We start from the raw sequence: 16,953 nt of genomic DNA on the forward strand, positions 1-16,953 counted from the left end.
TTGTCTGTGTAATGAATGCATTACATTTATTCTCTTAACAAACATGCACACAGAAATGTCCTCTGCTAAGACTGACTCTTTTGTTCATTAGCTTCCTTGTTTGGCACCACTTGTAATTCATAATTGCGAACACCACCATTACTTATTTTTATATGAATTAATCTGTTATAGTTTGTGTTTTGTTTTAATAATGAATTAGTGTGCCTTGATATGAATGTGCAAATCTCACACTTCAAATATTGAATTAAACTCTATTGTATAAAGAATGCCTAAACAGTAATTATATTACCCCTATAAAGCATCTAATACGTGTTATGCCCCCTGTGACTAAAGTTATGTATTACACAAGAGTGGACAATCCACAATCCACAATGAGGTGCAGTGGCCTAATAACAGCCATCATACAGTATTTGCCACTTGATTCTATTTCTGGAGAAGGCCACGTTAGAGCCCATTATATTCTGAGTGGGGATGGAAAGGAAAATAAGCTCCATTTTACATTCGGTGCACACAGAAAAGGAGCTAGGAGTCCAAAAGGTAGCAATTAGCACCCTGAAAGTGTGTAAAATGTACCTAATTAGATTTTCAAGATGAAAAGCCATGTCTGGCTCACACATCCCAATTAATTTAAATGTATGCAGAGATAAGAGCAGCCCTGACCATGTTAACTTCAAATCACAGTGAGAAAGTCCTTTATAAAGTATACACTTTATTAACATTTACTCCAAGAAAAAAGAAGAGGTGAGAGATAGGGGGAAAGACATGGAGAGAGAAAACTGTTTAGAATGATGCACACTTCACACGTCAGCCTCCACTACACAGCAGGTCAGTGCACTGCAGGAGAAAGATGGGAACTAGAGGGAAGAGGGAAGAAACAGTGAAAAGTGGGGATAACAAGCTAGAGCTTAGAGCCTAGGAGGGATTTTAAACAGAGTTGAAAGGCTGATGGAGGTGGATAGTTTTTAAGGAATTGAGCTGAGAATTTAGATGAAGATGATGATTAAGATGAAGGAATAAATGATGGGTTCATTATTAACTATTTAAACTTGATTCCAAATTTGTTAGAGCAGAAGTCACTTCAATTATTAGTGATAGGTAATGTGCTTGTAGTACAGTAATAAAAAAGACATGAGAGAGAGAAAACACTGCACTGTTGTTAATGTTGCACGGCATAAGGTTTATTCTCATGTGGAGCCTGAAGGACATGAGATTCAAGCTTGCGGTCAATGTTGCCAGGTTTCAGTTCCGAGAATTCACATTCACATCAAACCACAATTACATCTCAAAAAACATGCAGAAAGATTGATCCAAATCTTCGAGCACCGGACAGGGCTGACACGCTCTTCTTCTCTTTGCTTGGATAACAGTTTAACAGTGGAGTGTAGTCATTTCTGTATACAATAACAGAAGTGAAATCTGATGTGACTTCTGATGTTGTAGCTCATCCACCTCACGGTGATGTGTTGTACATTCTAAGATACTTTTGTGCTCAATACAATTGCAAAATGCACTTATTTGAGTGACTGTAGACTTCCTGTCTGCTCCAATCATTCTGATCATTCTCCTCTGATCTCTCTCATCAACAAGGTTTTATACTATACAGACTCTACATACAGGATGTTTGTTTGTTTGTTTGTTTGCACCATTCTGTATATACGTCTGTTATCTGTAAAATTCCCTGGAGATCAGCAGTTTATGAAACACTCATAATCCATCCGGCACCTACAAACATGCCACGAGTCTCAAAGATGATTTTTCCCCCCATTATGATGTTTGATGTAAACATAAACTGAAGCTCTTGACCTGTGAGTGCAGAAAAAAAAACGAGAGAGTTTCTGACTATAAAAATTGATGTTTTTTGTTAATGCTGATTTCTCAGATCACTGATTTCATTAATTAAATATTACAGCTACTTTGTCCCTCGTTTTCTGTTTACAACTTTTGAATGCATGTAAGGAGTGTGTAAATAATTCAGGCCATCTTTTTTAATTTTGTAGAAATGCAGTTTTAAAGTGTTGAAAGTATTTATTCTACCTCTCAGATGTTAAACCACATAAAAAGAATTCAGCACAAAAGAGTGACAATAATCATTTACTGTTAATGACCAGCATAGCATTTATTTTAAGTCAGAAAAGAATCTAATCATTTAGATTAAATCATGAAGGACGTCAGATAAGAAAAGGCTGCAAGGATGCAAATGCAGGTAAAGCAGATTAAAAAGTAAAATGTCTTTAATGTCAGATCAGAAACATACGGCAAGGCAAAAGCCAGGCGATCAGCAAACTGCCATATGAGATGGACAAAATACAGAGACTAATAGACAATGGGAAATTAAAAAAGGGCAATTATGTGCAATACAAACACTCTATAACTTCAAAATTGAAACTGGTTGGAAATGACAGACCTGAAACATGGGTAGAAATGTTACAGAAAACATAAGTATGGTTACTGTGTCAAAATTGGACTCCCTGTACTGGGTCGCCACAGCGGATCAGGTGGTCCGCATATTAGATTTGGCAAAGGTTTTATTCTGGATGCCCTTCCTGTCACAACCCTCCCATTTTTATCCGAGCGCGGGGGCAGCACTGAGAGTTAACTTTTCAGCCCTGCTCATGGAATCAAACTCGGCCCACGGTAATGAGAGAGCGGGATCCTGCTGCTGGACCACCTGGAGGCTAGTATAAAGTAAAAGTATGATACCAAAATTGTATTTGATGTAAAGTATCCTAAATTAAACCAAATAAAGTGTAAAAGAGTAAACATTAAAAAAGTTATTTATGTAACGATATTTTGTTTTTATGTGTGAGGAAAAGAAGACCTCAGGAACTTCAGGGAATCCTCCATCAAATCAAGTACATCAAAGCTCAAACTGGCCATGTATTAAGTACAGTTTTAGGCATGCATGTAAAATTATTCCATTTAAATAATAGTAAAAAAAAATAAACAAAGTGTCTTTCAAAATCTATTGTACAGTACAGAGATGAGAGAGAGAGATAGCTACAGTTTTTATACGCATCTCCAAAGTGAATATTCACAGAGAGCAGATTTGAGTAATGGACATCCACTAACTATTTGAATCCCCTCATCGCAGTGAGTACATGTTAACTTCCTTTCCCCATGGACACAGCGTGAAATTGTAAAGTTGATCAGGGAAGACTCAGCTCTCTGAGTAATCTTAGTATACTGTTCTGAGGTCATTGACTCCTTCATGTAGATGTTTCTAAAGGCTCTAGCAAAAGAAAAGAAAAATTAATTGCTTCCTAAATTTTTTTAAACAGTATTAGGACATTACAAACAACTTAGGACGCCACATGAAAGCCTGTTTTTTTTAATAGTTTAACATATGAGCATTTGATCTTCATTTTAACATTATTGGAAGGTTCAAGTAATATTACTAAACAAATAAAAGCAAAGAAAGGTATTTTAATCAAATTTATTGTGAGGAAACAGTAAGGACCCCCTAAATTGTATTTAAAATGGATAAAATGATCTAAAGGTTTATCACATCATGTGCAAATTATTAGAACAATGTTACAGAGCATTTTGAGGAAGGCTTGTCTTATTTAAACCTCAACTATTTAGTTTGGTTTTATTCACTTAATTGTTGAAGTGAGAGGTATCACCAAAGAGCTCTCTGAGGTCTTCAGAAAGAAGATTGTTGATGTTTATGAGTCTGGTCAGGGCTATAAAAAGATCTCAAAAGAATTTGTAATCAGACATTCCACTGTCTATAAAAACATTTAGAACTGCGAACATGGCCATGTCAGGCCATCCAAGAAAATTCACCCCAAGAGTAGACCACAAGATGCTTAAAGAAGTCTCCAAAACCCCTAAAATATCATCATGGGACCTACAGCAATCTCTTGCTACAGTTGATGTTAAAGTGAATGAATCTACAATCAGAAAGAGACTGTACAACTTTAATGATCATGGGAGGTGTGTAAGGAGGAAACATTTGTCGTCTAAGAAAAACATGAGGGCAAGACTGAAGTATGCCAAAGAACACAGAGACAAAGGCCAAGACTTCTGGAATAATGTGCTTTGAACGGATTAGATTTAGAGTCAAAAATGTAATTATTTGGACATCATAACAGAGGGCATGTTTTTCATAAAGCATTTCAGCAAAGGAACCTCATACCAACTGTGAAACATGGAAGTGGAAGTGTTATGGTTTGGGGAGGCTTTGCTGCAGCAGAACCTGTCCAGCTCATCATCATAGAATCCACTATGAATTCTACATTGTATCAGAAGGTGATACACATTGACTCTTGTGAGACCATCTGTCAAAAACTTGAAGCTGAACTGGACCTTGCAACATGACAATGACCCAAAACATATCCACTAAGGACTGGCTGAAAAGTAAAAAATATGGAGAATTCTGGACTGGTCATGTCAATGCCCAGATCTAAATCCTATTAAGATCCTGTGGGGTGATTTGAAACAGACTTTGCAAGCAAGAAAGCCCTCAAACATCACACAAATTGACATGTTGACATTTTTTAATAAAGAACTGAATATTTAATGGGGTGTCTTAATTTCTTCACATGTCTATCTATCTATCTATCTATCTATCTATCTATCTATCTATCTATCTATCTATCTATCTATCTATCTATCTATCTATCTATCTATCTATCTATCTATCTATCTATCTGTCTGTCTGTCTGTCTGTCTGTCTGTCTGTTTGTCTGTCTGTCTGTCTGTCTGTCAGACCCAAATGCAAGGATAGCTAAAAACAGGATTTATTAAAAAAAAACATAACACAAAAAAAGAGAAATACCAGGAGAAAGAAAAGAAAACCAAAACTCAAAGAAATACGGCATAGACACGAAGACGACACGAAGACAACACAAAGGCGACACGAATAGGACACGAAGACAACACGAAGATGAGGATTTCAGAGACATGAAGACAACACGAAGATGAGGATTTCAGAGACATGAAGACAACACGAAGATAGATAGACAAACAGACAAACAGACAGACAGACAGATAGATAGATACAGAAGATAGATAGATAGATAGATAGATAGATAGATAGATAGATAGATAGATAGATAGATAGATAGATAGATAGATAGATAGATAGATAGATAGATAGATAGATAGATAGATAGATTATATTAACAATTTGAAATGCTGCTCATTTAATGCATTTTCTTTCTTATTGAGTATGTTGGTTTGGTGTATCCCTATGTGCTAATTAATATATTAACTAACAAACATGTACGAACACGTCATAACACATTAATTCATGATTAAGACATGCCTTAACTCATCATTAGTTCATATTTTAATTCTTAAATTTGGTAAAAAAAAAAAAAAAGAATTTCCCATGCATCATATTTTTTCTTCACATACTGCCTCACCACACATAGTTTCTGGATCCCCATGTATCTCTCACACTTTCTTTCTAGCTGTTGTGTTTCTCATCAGTCTCTAGTGAAGGAGATGAGCAGAATGGCATCCTGCTAGCTGAGACAGAAGAGGCTCAATGCAGCTAAAGAAAGGTCACTGATGACAGGCCTTCAGCTAGACTGTCAGCGCAACCCCCAGCTCTCTCTCTCTCTCTCTCTCTCTCTCTCTCTCTCTCTCTCTCTCTCTCTCTCTCTCTCTCTCTCTGTCTTATTACCCTTGTGAGAACCTTTCACTGTTAAAATTACTAATGCACATAAATCAAATCAGTCAAAATCAGTCTAAAACCTTTATTTCATATTATTTTGCTCAAACTGTTAAAAAATACTAGTTAATAACTTAATATTCTTTATTTTAATGTAATTTAAAGAATGTATAACCTAAATCTAGAAATTATTTCATTCTTATGCAAAATTCATCATTCTCAACACATCCAGGAAGATATAGCCTCTCCAGTTAGGTTTTCAAAGATGGAATAAAGCAACAGTTCACACTGGAAACTAGTGAAAAGGATGTTCTGACATAATAATAGAGTACTGGTGTAATATGAAGCATCAAAGATGATGCTCAAGCATACAAATGTTTCTAACTCCATAGTGGAAAAGAAAACCATGCATAAGAGGGCAGATAGTACTTTCCAAGTGTATTATGCCACCCCATGATGCAGCATGAGAAGAAGGTGGTTGGCCATCTGTGTCAGCGGAAGCATGTGTTAGCCTTCACCCTCCCCAGCTAGTAGCTGTTCATATGATGGAGAGACCTTCATGGTTGATGGTATACATACACATACGAAATATAAATATAAATTAGAAATAAAATTCACTTTTATAGGGAAAGTAGTATCTTAGTGGTGAGAGTATTGGTAGGTTGTGAGTTCAAATCCCAGGCCCACCAAGCTGCCACTGCTGGGCCCCTGAGCAGGACCCTTAACCCTCAAATGTTTCCATGTATAAATGAAATAAAAATGTAAGCTGCTCTGGATAAGGGCATTCACCAAATGCTAGAAATGTACATAAAGTGTGTGTGTGTGTGTGTGTGTGTGTGTGTGTGTGTGTGTGTGTGTGTGTGTGTGTGTGTGTGTGTGTGTGTGTGTGTGTGTGTGTGTGTGTGTGTGAGATAAAATGAAAAAAGTACATTAATAGTAGACAGATAGAGAGTGAAAGATTGCTGAAACAGGTACATACTGCAGACAGACAGACTCATGATGTGTTTTTGGGCTTTTAAGGATCTCAGACATCTCATGTGCTTACTGCCCCCCAGTGGGTCACTTTGAAAAGGCACAAGTGCTTCTGTTTAGCTACATGAACCCAGAGCATTAGACTAATTTATAATAGGGCACTGAAATGACAGCACTGCACTTATTCACAATGATCAGATGCAGACACACACATAAACACACATCATATGGTCACAGAGTGTAATCGGGGACTTAAGGGACCAGTGGCTTCACATGCAGAATTCAGGTTCATTGTGAGACAGACACAAAGAGTAACATCTCTCCTCGCCTTGCACACGCCATTCATCGTTTATTTGTCTGCCACTTGACTCAAAAACCCAGTGTATATACAAAGGTCTGAAACAAAAACAAAGCTTTTGGTATTTGAACAGGCTCAGAGATCAACACAGCCACTGTCCACCCCTTTGAATTGAATAAACGAGCATTTAGCTTTAAATGAGTCATGACTACATTCTCCATTAAGCTTTGTTTCATTTAGACAACATATTACTCGTACTACAGGATCAACATTTGTTAAGAAATAGCTCAAGATTCAATAGCTCAATATTGCATCAATATCACTCAGTCTGAGAACACATGTCCTGGTGAAGAGTAAAAAACAGGATTGTAAGAGACTAGATAAGATAAAATGTATAGACAGGTGACAAACTTAAGGAAAAATTATGGCACAGTTTGGGTCCACCTGTCCCTGTGGATGAAAAACACTGCAAATCAATAAAAAAATTCTCTTGATTCGCCACCTTTGTCTATGATGAAACATTTCTCTCCTGATGGAAGTAGCTTCTGCCAGGATGACTCTGCCCCATCCATAGCACATGAGGGCACACTGAATGGTTTGATAAATATGGTGTATAAGTTAGTCTAATGCTATGGCTTTCTCAGCTGTAGTGGAATTTGGTGCAATACGTTAGACAGTATATTCAAAATTCCAGATGAGTTTGTATGTTTTGCAAGAATGATGTTCATCCTTCCTTTACAGTTAAAGACATTTGCAGAATCTGTGCATCCGAAGGTAACAAATATTTGTGAGAGTAAAGGAAAAAATTAGTGAGAGAGAGAGAGAGAGAGAGAAAGAGAGAGAGAGAGAGAGAGAGAGAGAGAGAGAGAGAGAGAGAGAGAGAGAGAGAGAGAGAGAGAGAGATGTGGATATGAAGCCCCAGGTGACATGTGACCTGTAAATGAACATATGAGGAAAGGTTGGCTTAAATAAGGGGTGAAGGAATGGAGAGGAGGAGGAGAAGTATGTTATTATGTGCTGTCATTTAACATATGGACTGTCATTTATTGTTCAACTCTACCTGAGCATCAGCTCACACACAGACACAGATCTATCCTTACAGATTTCAAGACTGCATATGACACAGTATTTCCACATATATTTCCACGCTGCTTCTTTCTTTGTCTCACATAGATGAATGCAATAAAAGATAAATGCAGCCCATCAGTGTATAGCCATGCAATCATTTACTGTACTGTATGTAACATCAGCTCATGTCATGTCACCTCCACGCCAGCAGACGGCGCCCTCCCTGTCTATTCATGTAAGTGCTGATCTGTTGTTTCTATACCTAAAATATGAGGCAACGCTGATCAAAGCGGTGCAAATATTCATATAACCACGTGGCTGTTTGAACTGTATTGCTTTTATACATCACCTCTATAAATAATATATTAATACTTAGTAAGTGACACGATATAACCAAATGTTCTGTTTATTTTTGCTTTACTAGCAGCAATAGATCCTGAAAAAACCATTTACTTTATAAGTAGCTCACATTGATTTGAACATTCCTATTAAATCCTATTATTGAATGTAGAAAGTTAAATTCCTGAAAGGTATTGTTTGCCATGTTCACTGATAATGTCAGTATCAATGGTGTAGTAAGCGTTTTAACTAGGTGATGGATTAACGCACACGAGTGGAGTGCTACAAACATCGCACTGTTAAAATATAAGCACTCTTGGAATGCAGTGCAACCAATGAAATTACTGGACCAGAGCTAACTGTTGTGTGAAGTAAATGAATTCACTGATTAGGTGCTTGAGAGGTGCACTAAGACCATCTGTTAAATAGTTAAATAGACTCTCCTAAATGATCTAACAGTTTATTTAGGGGGAAAATGGACTTACTGTGACAAAGGCAGTGAAGCCAGATACCCTTCTCAAAAATGTACAGGATTTACTGCTTTACAAGAGAAACAAAAGCAGCTTGAGATGCAAACTTGGATAGAATTGGATGTTTTGAAATCTAATAAAATGAAAGTACTTTGGAAGAAAGAAAAGGTGATGGTTAACAAAGAAAAACTAGAGAATTTGAGTGATGTCAGCTATGAGGCAAGATCCTCAGCCTCTACCTCCTCTTCCAGTTTATCTTCCTGATGGTAGCTAGTAGGGTCAGTTTTTGAAATTTATTTTAAACATCCTTGACCGTAGCCAGAGAGTGTTATTTACATCTTGTGTCAATCTACACACATTGCAGCTTATTCATTTTGAGCCAAAATGTCTAAATCTATTATAAAAAGAGCTTTTTAAGGCTTTTTATGTTCCCATTTGGTGTTTTCAGTGTTATACTGTCAGGATTCAGCCCGGACTTTGGCCACATGCATTTGTTTGTTCTTCATCATGTGTCTGCCCTGCCTTTGTCTGCTCCTCCCGTTTCCACACACCTGTTTCCTATTGTGATCACCTTTGTCTATTTAACTGTGCCGCGTTGCCTTGTGCAATGAGGCATTTATTGTTGTCTACTGTTGTTTTGTCATCTTGTTAGTCCGTGTTCTGTTTTGTGTCTTTTTGTTATTAAACCCTGTTTATTTGGCTATCCTGCATTTGGGTTCGTTTTATCCCACGTTCATGACATATACATTCTGACCAAGAGTCAAATCTTCTCTAGTTCTCCAGGGTGCACTTACATCTAACTCTCTTATAGAGCTTGCTTGTGACTCAGAGGACTGCTATTGGCAGGTCATGTACAGTAGTTGCACAAGAAAGCACAGGCTTTAGCTTTAATAATTTTGTTTTAGGTAATATAGCCTGAAGACCAGCCACTGTTTTACTGCTATGTTAGGATGTGTATTCTGTTTCAGAGCCTATGTAGAGTGTGTTGGACGATGTTAGTTGGTTTCAATTTAGAATGTATCAAGCTCGGGTTACAGCCCAGAAGAGGTTGGGAATCACACTTAAGTGTGTTTGCTTTAAAATAAAAACTGAGCTGAGCCTTGATGCTCTAAATCTGGCAATAAGATTAGCTTTATTTGCTTTATTACCTTTTTATATTCACACAGGGTTTTCAAAGACCATACATTCACCTGATGTTTCACCATCTGTAGGGAAGTGCTTTGGTTATACCTGTTTATTCTCAGGGGAGCGTTATAAGTATATGAACATTACTCATGGGTAATAGCAGTAGTGTCATAAAGGTACACACAGTGGACGAGGGGAGGGGAGGCAATGTACGACACATATTTTTAAATAAGGTTTTCCAATCATTTAAAAGACTTCTATCTCCGTCCATCATGCCAACTAAATTCCATTTATGTATTTATTTATTTATTTATTTATTTATTTATTTATTTATTTGTGTTACAAGTAATGCAACCACATTTTAATGATTAAACAGAACCAGCAGCAAATAGAATAAGGAATCTGGTCATTTTAGCTCACTTTGAAGCTCTGTTTCTGCTCTAGAGCCTCGTATTTTCCAATCCAACATTTTCAAGTCCTGGAGTCAAACACTTTGTTTAATCCATCAAAATTTCTATTGGAATTCTTGATTGTATTTATTTTATTTAATAAATGGTGAACATTTAGCAGCTGGTAAATCAGGTATGATCTGGCCTACAGTATGTGGTTGTGAGGCCTATCTATATTAGGTAGTTTTAGATGAATATGGTTAATGAAGAAAACAGGAATTTCTAAGTACTTTTCATTTGCCAAATGTAAGTTTGAAAAAAAAAATCACTATATATATCACTAAATACTATATTTTAAAGTATCTAAAGTAATGGACTGGGGAAGTCCTTGATTTGAAGTTAGAGGCATTCCTAGTGACTTCTTTTTGCCAGGTTTCTTGGAGTGGTTGGCTATTTTATGGTTCTGTCAGACTATTGATACTTTGATTTCAAAGCTGATTGACATTCTAAGCTCAAAGATACATTTACAGCCCACCAGACAAATTGCTTATCATTACACCTGTTTTGATTACTGACAGGCTTGAGAAACTTTTTATTGTGATGTCCATGCAGATACTGTTCTTTGTTTTGATCTTGGGTTCTTTAGCTATTGACCACTTCTCATCTAGTTTGCCAATTTCCTGACCAAAATTAGACATGGTTTGTGATTTCAGTTCATTTTTCCTTATCCATCTGCATTGGATTCTTAATCAAACTAAAACCAGCACCTGCATGTTAATGTTTGCATTTTATGATGCAGAAGTCTACATTTTTGCTAATGGTTTGTGAGGGTCTCATTCATTCTTTTTTGCTGAAAACTATCCATCCATATGTCACCGTTTTACAGCAGTTTGTCACTTTGTTGTGCATATATAATTTTGCTTTGTACATTTAAAGCATTTAAAAAGGTAAATCTGGTGCTAAAAAAAAAAAAATTATAAAACACTGTAATACTAAAATTCTATATAGTGTGTGGTATAAGTGTACCACAAATGGTTATGGTGGGAAAAAAAAAGTTTGGTGGGGAAAAAAGTTTGTTTCTGTCACGCTTTGACACGGTGAAACAAAAGCGGGTGAGGATCCAAACGCAGTTTAAGGTTTTTAATAAACAAAACACAAACAAACAGGCAGGCAACGCGGAACAAACAGGAAACGGGAACATGGACATGCACACACCAACAACGACCAACAACATTGAAGTGAACAGACAGAGTATATATGGTGAACGAGAACCAATCACAAAACAGAGACAGACAAGGACTAAGACAAAACACCTGAGGAAGAGATTGAATGTAATTAGTGTCCATGGTAACAGATAGGTGGGCGGGGTCAACAATTAACATCAGGGAGAGACGGCAGACAGAAACAAGGGGAAACAGACAGACACGTTACAGTTTCTATTTATGTGTGTCACTTTGTGAATCAGCTGGAAGTCAGAATAAGTTCTTTTCTGATGTATGCATAGAATTTGGTGTCATGAAGGATACATTACCTCTGTCTAAAATGTCTTTTACCTTTCCACACATAAATGTAAATATAAATTTATATCACCTGAATAATAATCATTCAATTAATCTGCAAAGACAAATCAAACACTGCATCACAACACTAAGCTTACAGTACTTATTTGACCAATCTTTTAATAAGAGTATGCAACTTCATCTTTAGTAACTGCCTTATTCTGGTCAGGGTTGCAGTGGATCCAAAGGTAATTCCAGGAATACTTGATGCAAGGTGGGACTACACCCTGAAGGGTTGCTAATCCAGAGCAGGACACGTGCACACACACACACACAAACACACACACACACACACACACACACACACACACACACACACACACACACACACACACACACACACACACACACACACACACACACACACACAAACACCTAGGGGCAATTATGTGTAGCTGATCCACCTACTGTCATGTATTTGGAAGGAAACTCATGTGGATGTGTAGATAACATGCACAGTCCCTGAGCAAAGGTTCAAATCATCCTGAGATTCTGGAGCTGTGATGTGATAATTTTTCCCAACTGTCCCACTGTTACACCATGAAATGTGCACAAATAACCTAATATTATGCTTAATATTGCTGCACTCATCACTAAAAGAGCCAAAAAATGTGAATGCAGATGGCACACAGTGTAAGATTTATTGAGGCCCATTATCAATGTCTGTCAAACTAATCAGATTTATAGTATACAGTAAATAACTGGCTGTAATGGATCATGACACAAAGTCTCAGTTGTCTAAAACCCATCTGGTTTATGATATTTTCCTTTAACCTCTTTCAACATCTGAGACACACACATCCACACAACACAAGACTCAGACAAAAGCCTTTCTGATTCCATTAGTACCAAGAGAGCCAGCTATTAAATAGCATTTTGATTGATGTGTTCATTGTCTGCAGGTAGCTCCTCCATTATTGCCAGCAGATCAATGCCTCACTGAGCCCACTGACCTTATTGTGGAAATCACAAATCAATAGCACAGGAACTGCTGCATGCAGAACACACACACACACACACACACACACACACACACACACACACACACACACACACACACACACACACACACACACACACACACACACACACACACACACACACACACACACACACACACACACACACACACACACACACACACACACACACAAACTCACACATACACACAATAAAATAGCAGAGATACATACTCAACCCCTGACTGCCAAATTAAAACTCAATCAGAGTGACCCATAGGGGCTCCAGAGGGAAGTGGGAGCAGTGACTCAGGTAGACCTGCTGCTTTGAACAGGACTTAATCATCCACTGATTAGACTTGCAATCAGAGTGAACATTCTGCTACTACAGGGACACTATTGGCAAGAAGTCAAGAGGCAAACACCCGTTCATTTCCTAAACTCACTTTTTTTTTTGTTTGCCCCTACTCAATTTAAATACATGCACAGAGATTGCTATGCTGTACTGTGTACTGCAGGTTGACAAGTAATGGAGATGCATGAAAAACACCAGTGAGCAAAGACAAGGGGCTCGGACTCCTCCCTCCATTTCCATCCGCATTTAGTCCCATCAGCAGAATTACTCCTGTCACTGACACACTCAGCAAACAGCAGCCCACTCATAGCTCAGCTACCAAAAGCATTTCAGAAGAAACACAATCAGAAAGCAATGCTACCATCTGGAGGCCTGGAGGAGAGAGACAAGCAGTGTAAATATTTACATTTACATTTACAGCATTTGGCAGACAGGCTTATCCAGGGCGACGTACAAAAATATCTAAATATATTTTATTTAATTTAACAAGCACAAGCACCTAATGCTAAGATGAATAAGAGAATATCCGTGTAATCAATCCCTGTAACTATATAAAATATCCCCTATTACCTGCATAATAACACAGATGTTGCACCAAATGACAAAGATGTCATGGAATGATGTCTTGAAAGGCTATGACTGGTTATGTCCTGTGCCATGTTTCATTTAGTAACAAGATCAGAACAAGTCATGTGGAAAATTTTCTCTTATAGAAAAATTGTAATACATCATTTTTATCCAACATTTATAGAGAGTTTTTTTAACATGGCAAAGAAAATATCTTTTTATAATTGGCTGCCAGATGTTCATGTAATCAGTATTCAATATACTGTAATCAGTATCAGCCATGATGAACATATTAATGCTTATATTTTGTCTTATATTCATGCTTTTTATGGCGCTGTGCTTCTTCTCTAAAAAAAACACGTCATGGTTGTATGCTGAAAGGAATTATTTATAGACTTCAATCCATAGAAAAGTTATAATTAAAAGCCAGATGAAATAGGACAAGATAATGTCTTTGGGGTGGGGGTTGGCTATAATGAAGTAAAACAATTAAAAAAAACTTACTTTATTATCTTACATGGTACATGTAGTCATGCTCAAGTTAGCACTTATGTTATGACAACCGTTATTGCAAGTCTCATCCAGTATGCTGCTGTAGCCATAGCAATAGTATTTAATGATTAATCCTAAAACCTTTTATGACAATGACAATTTATTTAAATAGCACAAATCACTTCAACTTCCGTCGACCAATGTGCTTTCCATTAGGTCATTAAGAACAGAAAAAACACTGGGGGCAGCAATACAAAAAGCACGATCTCCCCTGCGCTTAAGCCTCGACTTTGGAGTAAACAATAGATCCTGGTTGGAAGACCGAAGGGATCTATTAGGTTGATACTCAGTCAGTAACTCACTGAGATAAGGGGGGGCCAAACCATTCCGAGATTTATAAACGAGGAGCAAAATTTTAAAATCCACTCTAAAACAAATGGGCAACCAATGTTACACCATGTTCATGTTTATGAAACCTCATATAGTATGTAACAATTACATATTAGAACACATTTACATTTACATTTACAGCATTTGGCAGATGCCCTTATCCAGAGCGACGTACATAAGTGTTTAAATGTCTAGCATTGAATACATTAATGCTGGCTCACTAGGTTACATACTTAAAATACGTTAACACATACTTATTAGGTAGAACATTGTATATATCAGTCATAAATAAAGAAAAAAAGATTCTGGGTAAAATAAATAAATAAACATCCTTCCCTCTAAGAATCCATGGCTGTCCGTAGTCCCGGAAATGTCATTTTGAGTGTGTCATTACTAGGACATAGACTATATGAACAAAGGTAACTGTTATCACAAATTTGGAATCACAATTGTCTAGAATGTCTTAGTAAGTTTCTCATCACTAAAACTAAGGGATCCAGCATGATTATGCTCAATGCAAGATGGGTTCAAGATGGGTAAACATGGTTTACCAAAGTTGATGTGGAAAAACATCATTGACCTGCTGCATAGAAATCTGACCTCAACCCCCACTGAGGTTTTCACACCTCTGGGATAAACTGGAACACCTACTGTGCAACTTCTGACACAAGCACAAATCTCCACAGCCACATATTAACCCCAGAGACTGAAAATCTAGTGAAAAGTCTTCCCAGAAGCATGAAGGTTATTACAGCAGTGAAGGGGTGACCTACTCCATATTACTACCCATGGTTTTAGAAGGGAATCTTTAACAAGCACATACTGTATGGGGGTGTCAGTCAGGTAGCCACATCATTTTGGCAAAGTATGATGTAACTTCATATTTCAGGGCACGTATATAAGGATTTTTTGGGCGGTGTAATGTTGTGACTGATATATAGTTGGTTGGATACAACATTCAGACATGGCTAAAAACAACAGTCGCCAATTTAGAGTTTGTAAATATTTATAGGGACCACAGTGTTTAAGTGCAATGGTCATTCCTTATACAATTAATTAATTAGGGTTTGGTCTACTTAAGTGAATGTACTATAACATAACTAATCTGAGGTATAATCAGTTTACTAGGGTGTGTTTGCTGTAGGCTTTATACATCACATGCAATTCTATATTATCTTGGCAGATATTGTCAGTTAGATAACTGTGTATCTTATAAATTGTTTGTTTTTTTTTGTTTTTTAATCCAATAAAGATCCCAAGATGGCCACTTCAGCATGATATGAATTAACTCCTCAGATTTAAACATAAAATGGAGCAGAGAGGAAGTGAGACCACTAGATGGTGGTCTAGATTCACCATATCTAATAGTGAATCGGATACTGAATAAATCCATAGATCCATATTTAGTAACTGGATAAATAATTCACTTGCCTAAAAATGTTCAAAATGTTTAAATCTATTGGAATTCTTTATAAAAATAATAATAAATAAATATTTTTTTTTTAAAAACACCTTTTTATTTCACACACTAATTATGTGTTAGATAATGAAACTAAATGACTGTAGATTTACTAATCATGACGAAAAAAAATAGAATAATTTTATTTTCATTTATTTTCATTTTAATTTTTTTTGTTGTTAACTTGTTCAAAATGCAATGTGTCATTTCTCAAACAAAACACGAACACTTGGTTATAAAATATATTGAAATAATAATGAAAAATGGAATACACTAGGTAAACCGTGGGAGATATATATATATATATATATATATATATATATATATATATATATATATATATATATATATATATATATATATATATATATATATATATATATATATATATATTTATAAAGAATTAAATGGCCGCTCATGGACATATAAAGTTTTATCCGTGATAGCCAGTCTCACTTTCAGGAGATTGAAACAAACCTATGTTTGTGTGTATGTGTGTGTTGGTGGTACACAGTGTCAGCGTGTGGGTGAATGTCTTTAGTGGCGCATGTTTTACAGCTGTTTGTCTCTCTAGCCTCTGCTCACAGACACTCGACCGCAGCTGTGAAGAATCCATCAAGACTCAAAGTAATGGAGGCCTGGTTCTGCTTCATTTCGCCAGCTGAGAGGTGTTGATTGGAGCTTTTTTTTTCAGGGGAAAGAAAAGAGAAAAACAACTCGGCTACAACTGATGAATGCCTTTGGAGATAGAGAGATTACAACAGACATAGAAAGACAGATAACATGCTTCCACTGTGCTCATGTTTGAATGAAAAACAGATGTCTTTCATCCCCGCCGTTCATTATAGTTTGTGGCCGCAATAACATGGCAGCCAAACAAAGCAGTTTGCT

This window comes from Tachysurus fulvidraco, chromosome 13, assembly GCF_022655615.1.
Source record: "Tachysurus fulvidraco isolate hzauxx_2018 chromosome 13, HZAU_PFXX_2.0, whole genome shotgun sequence".
Taxonomy (NCBI): Eukaryota; Metazoa; Chordata; class Actinopteri; order Siluriformes; family Bagridae; genus Tachysurus; species Tachysurus fulvidraco.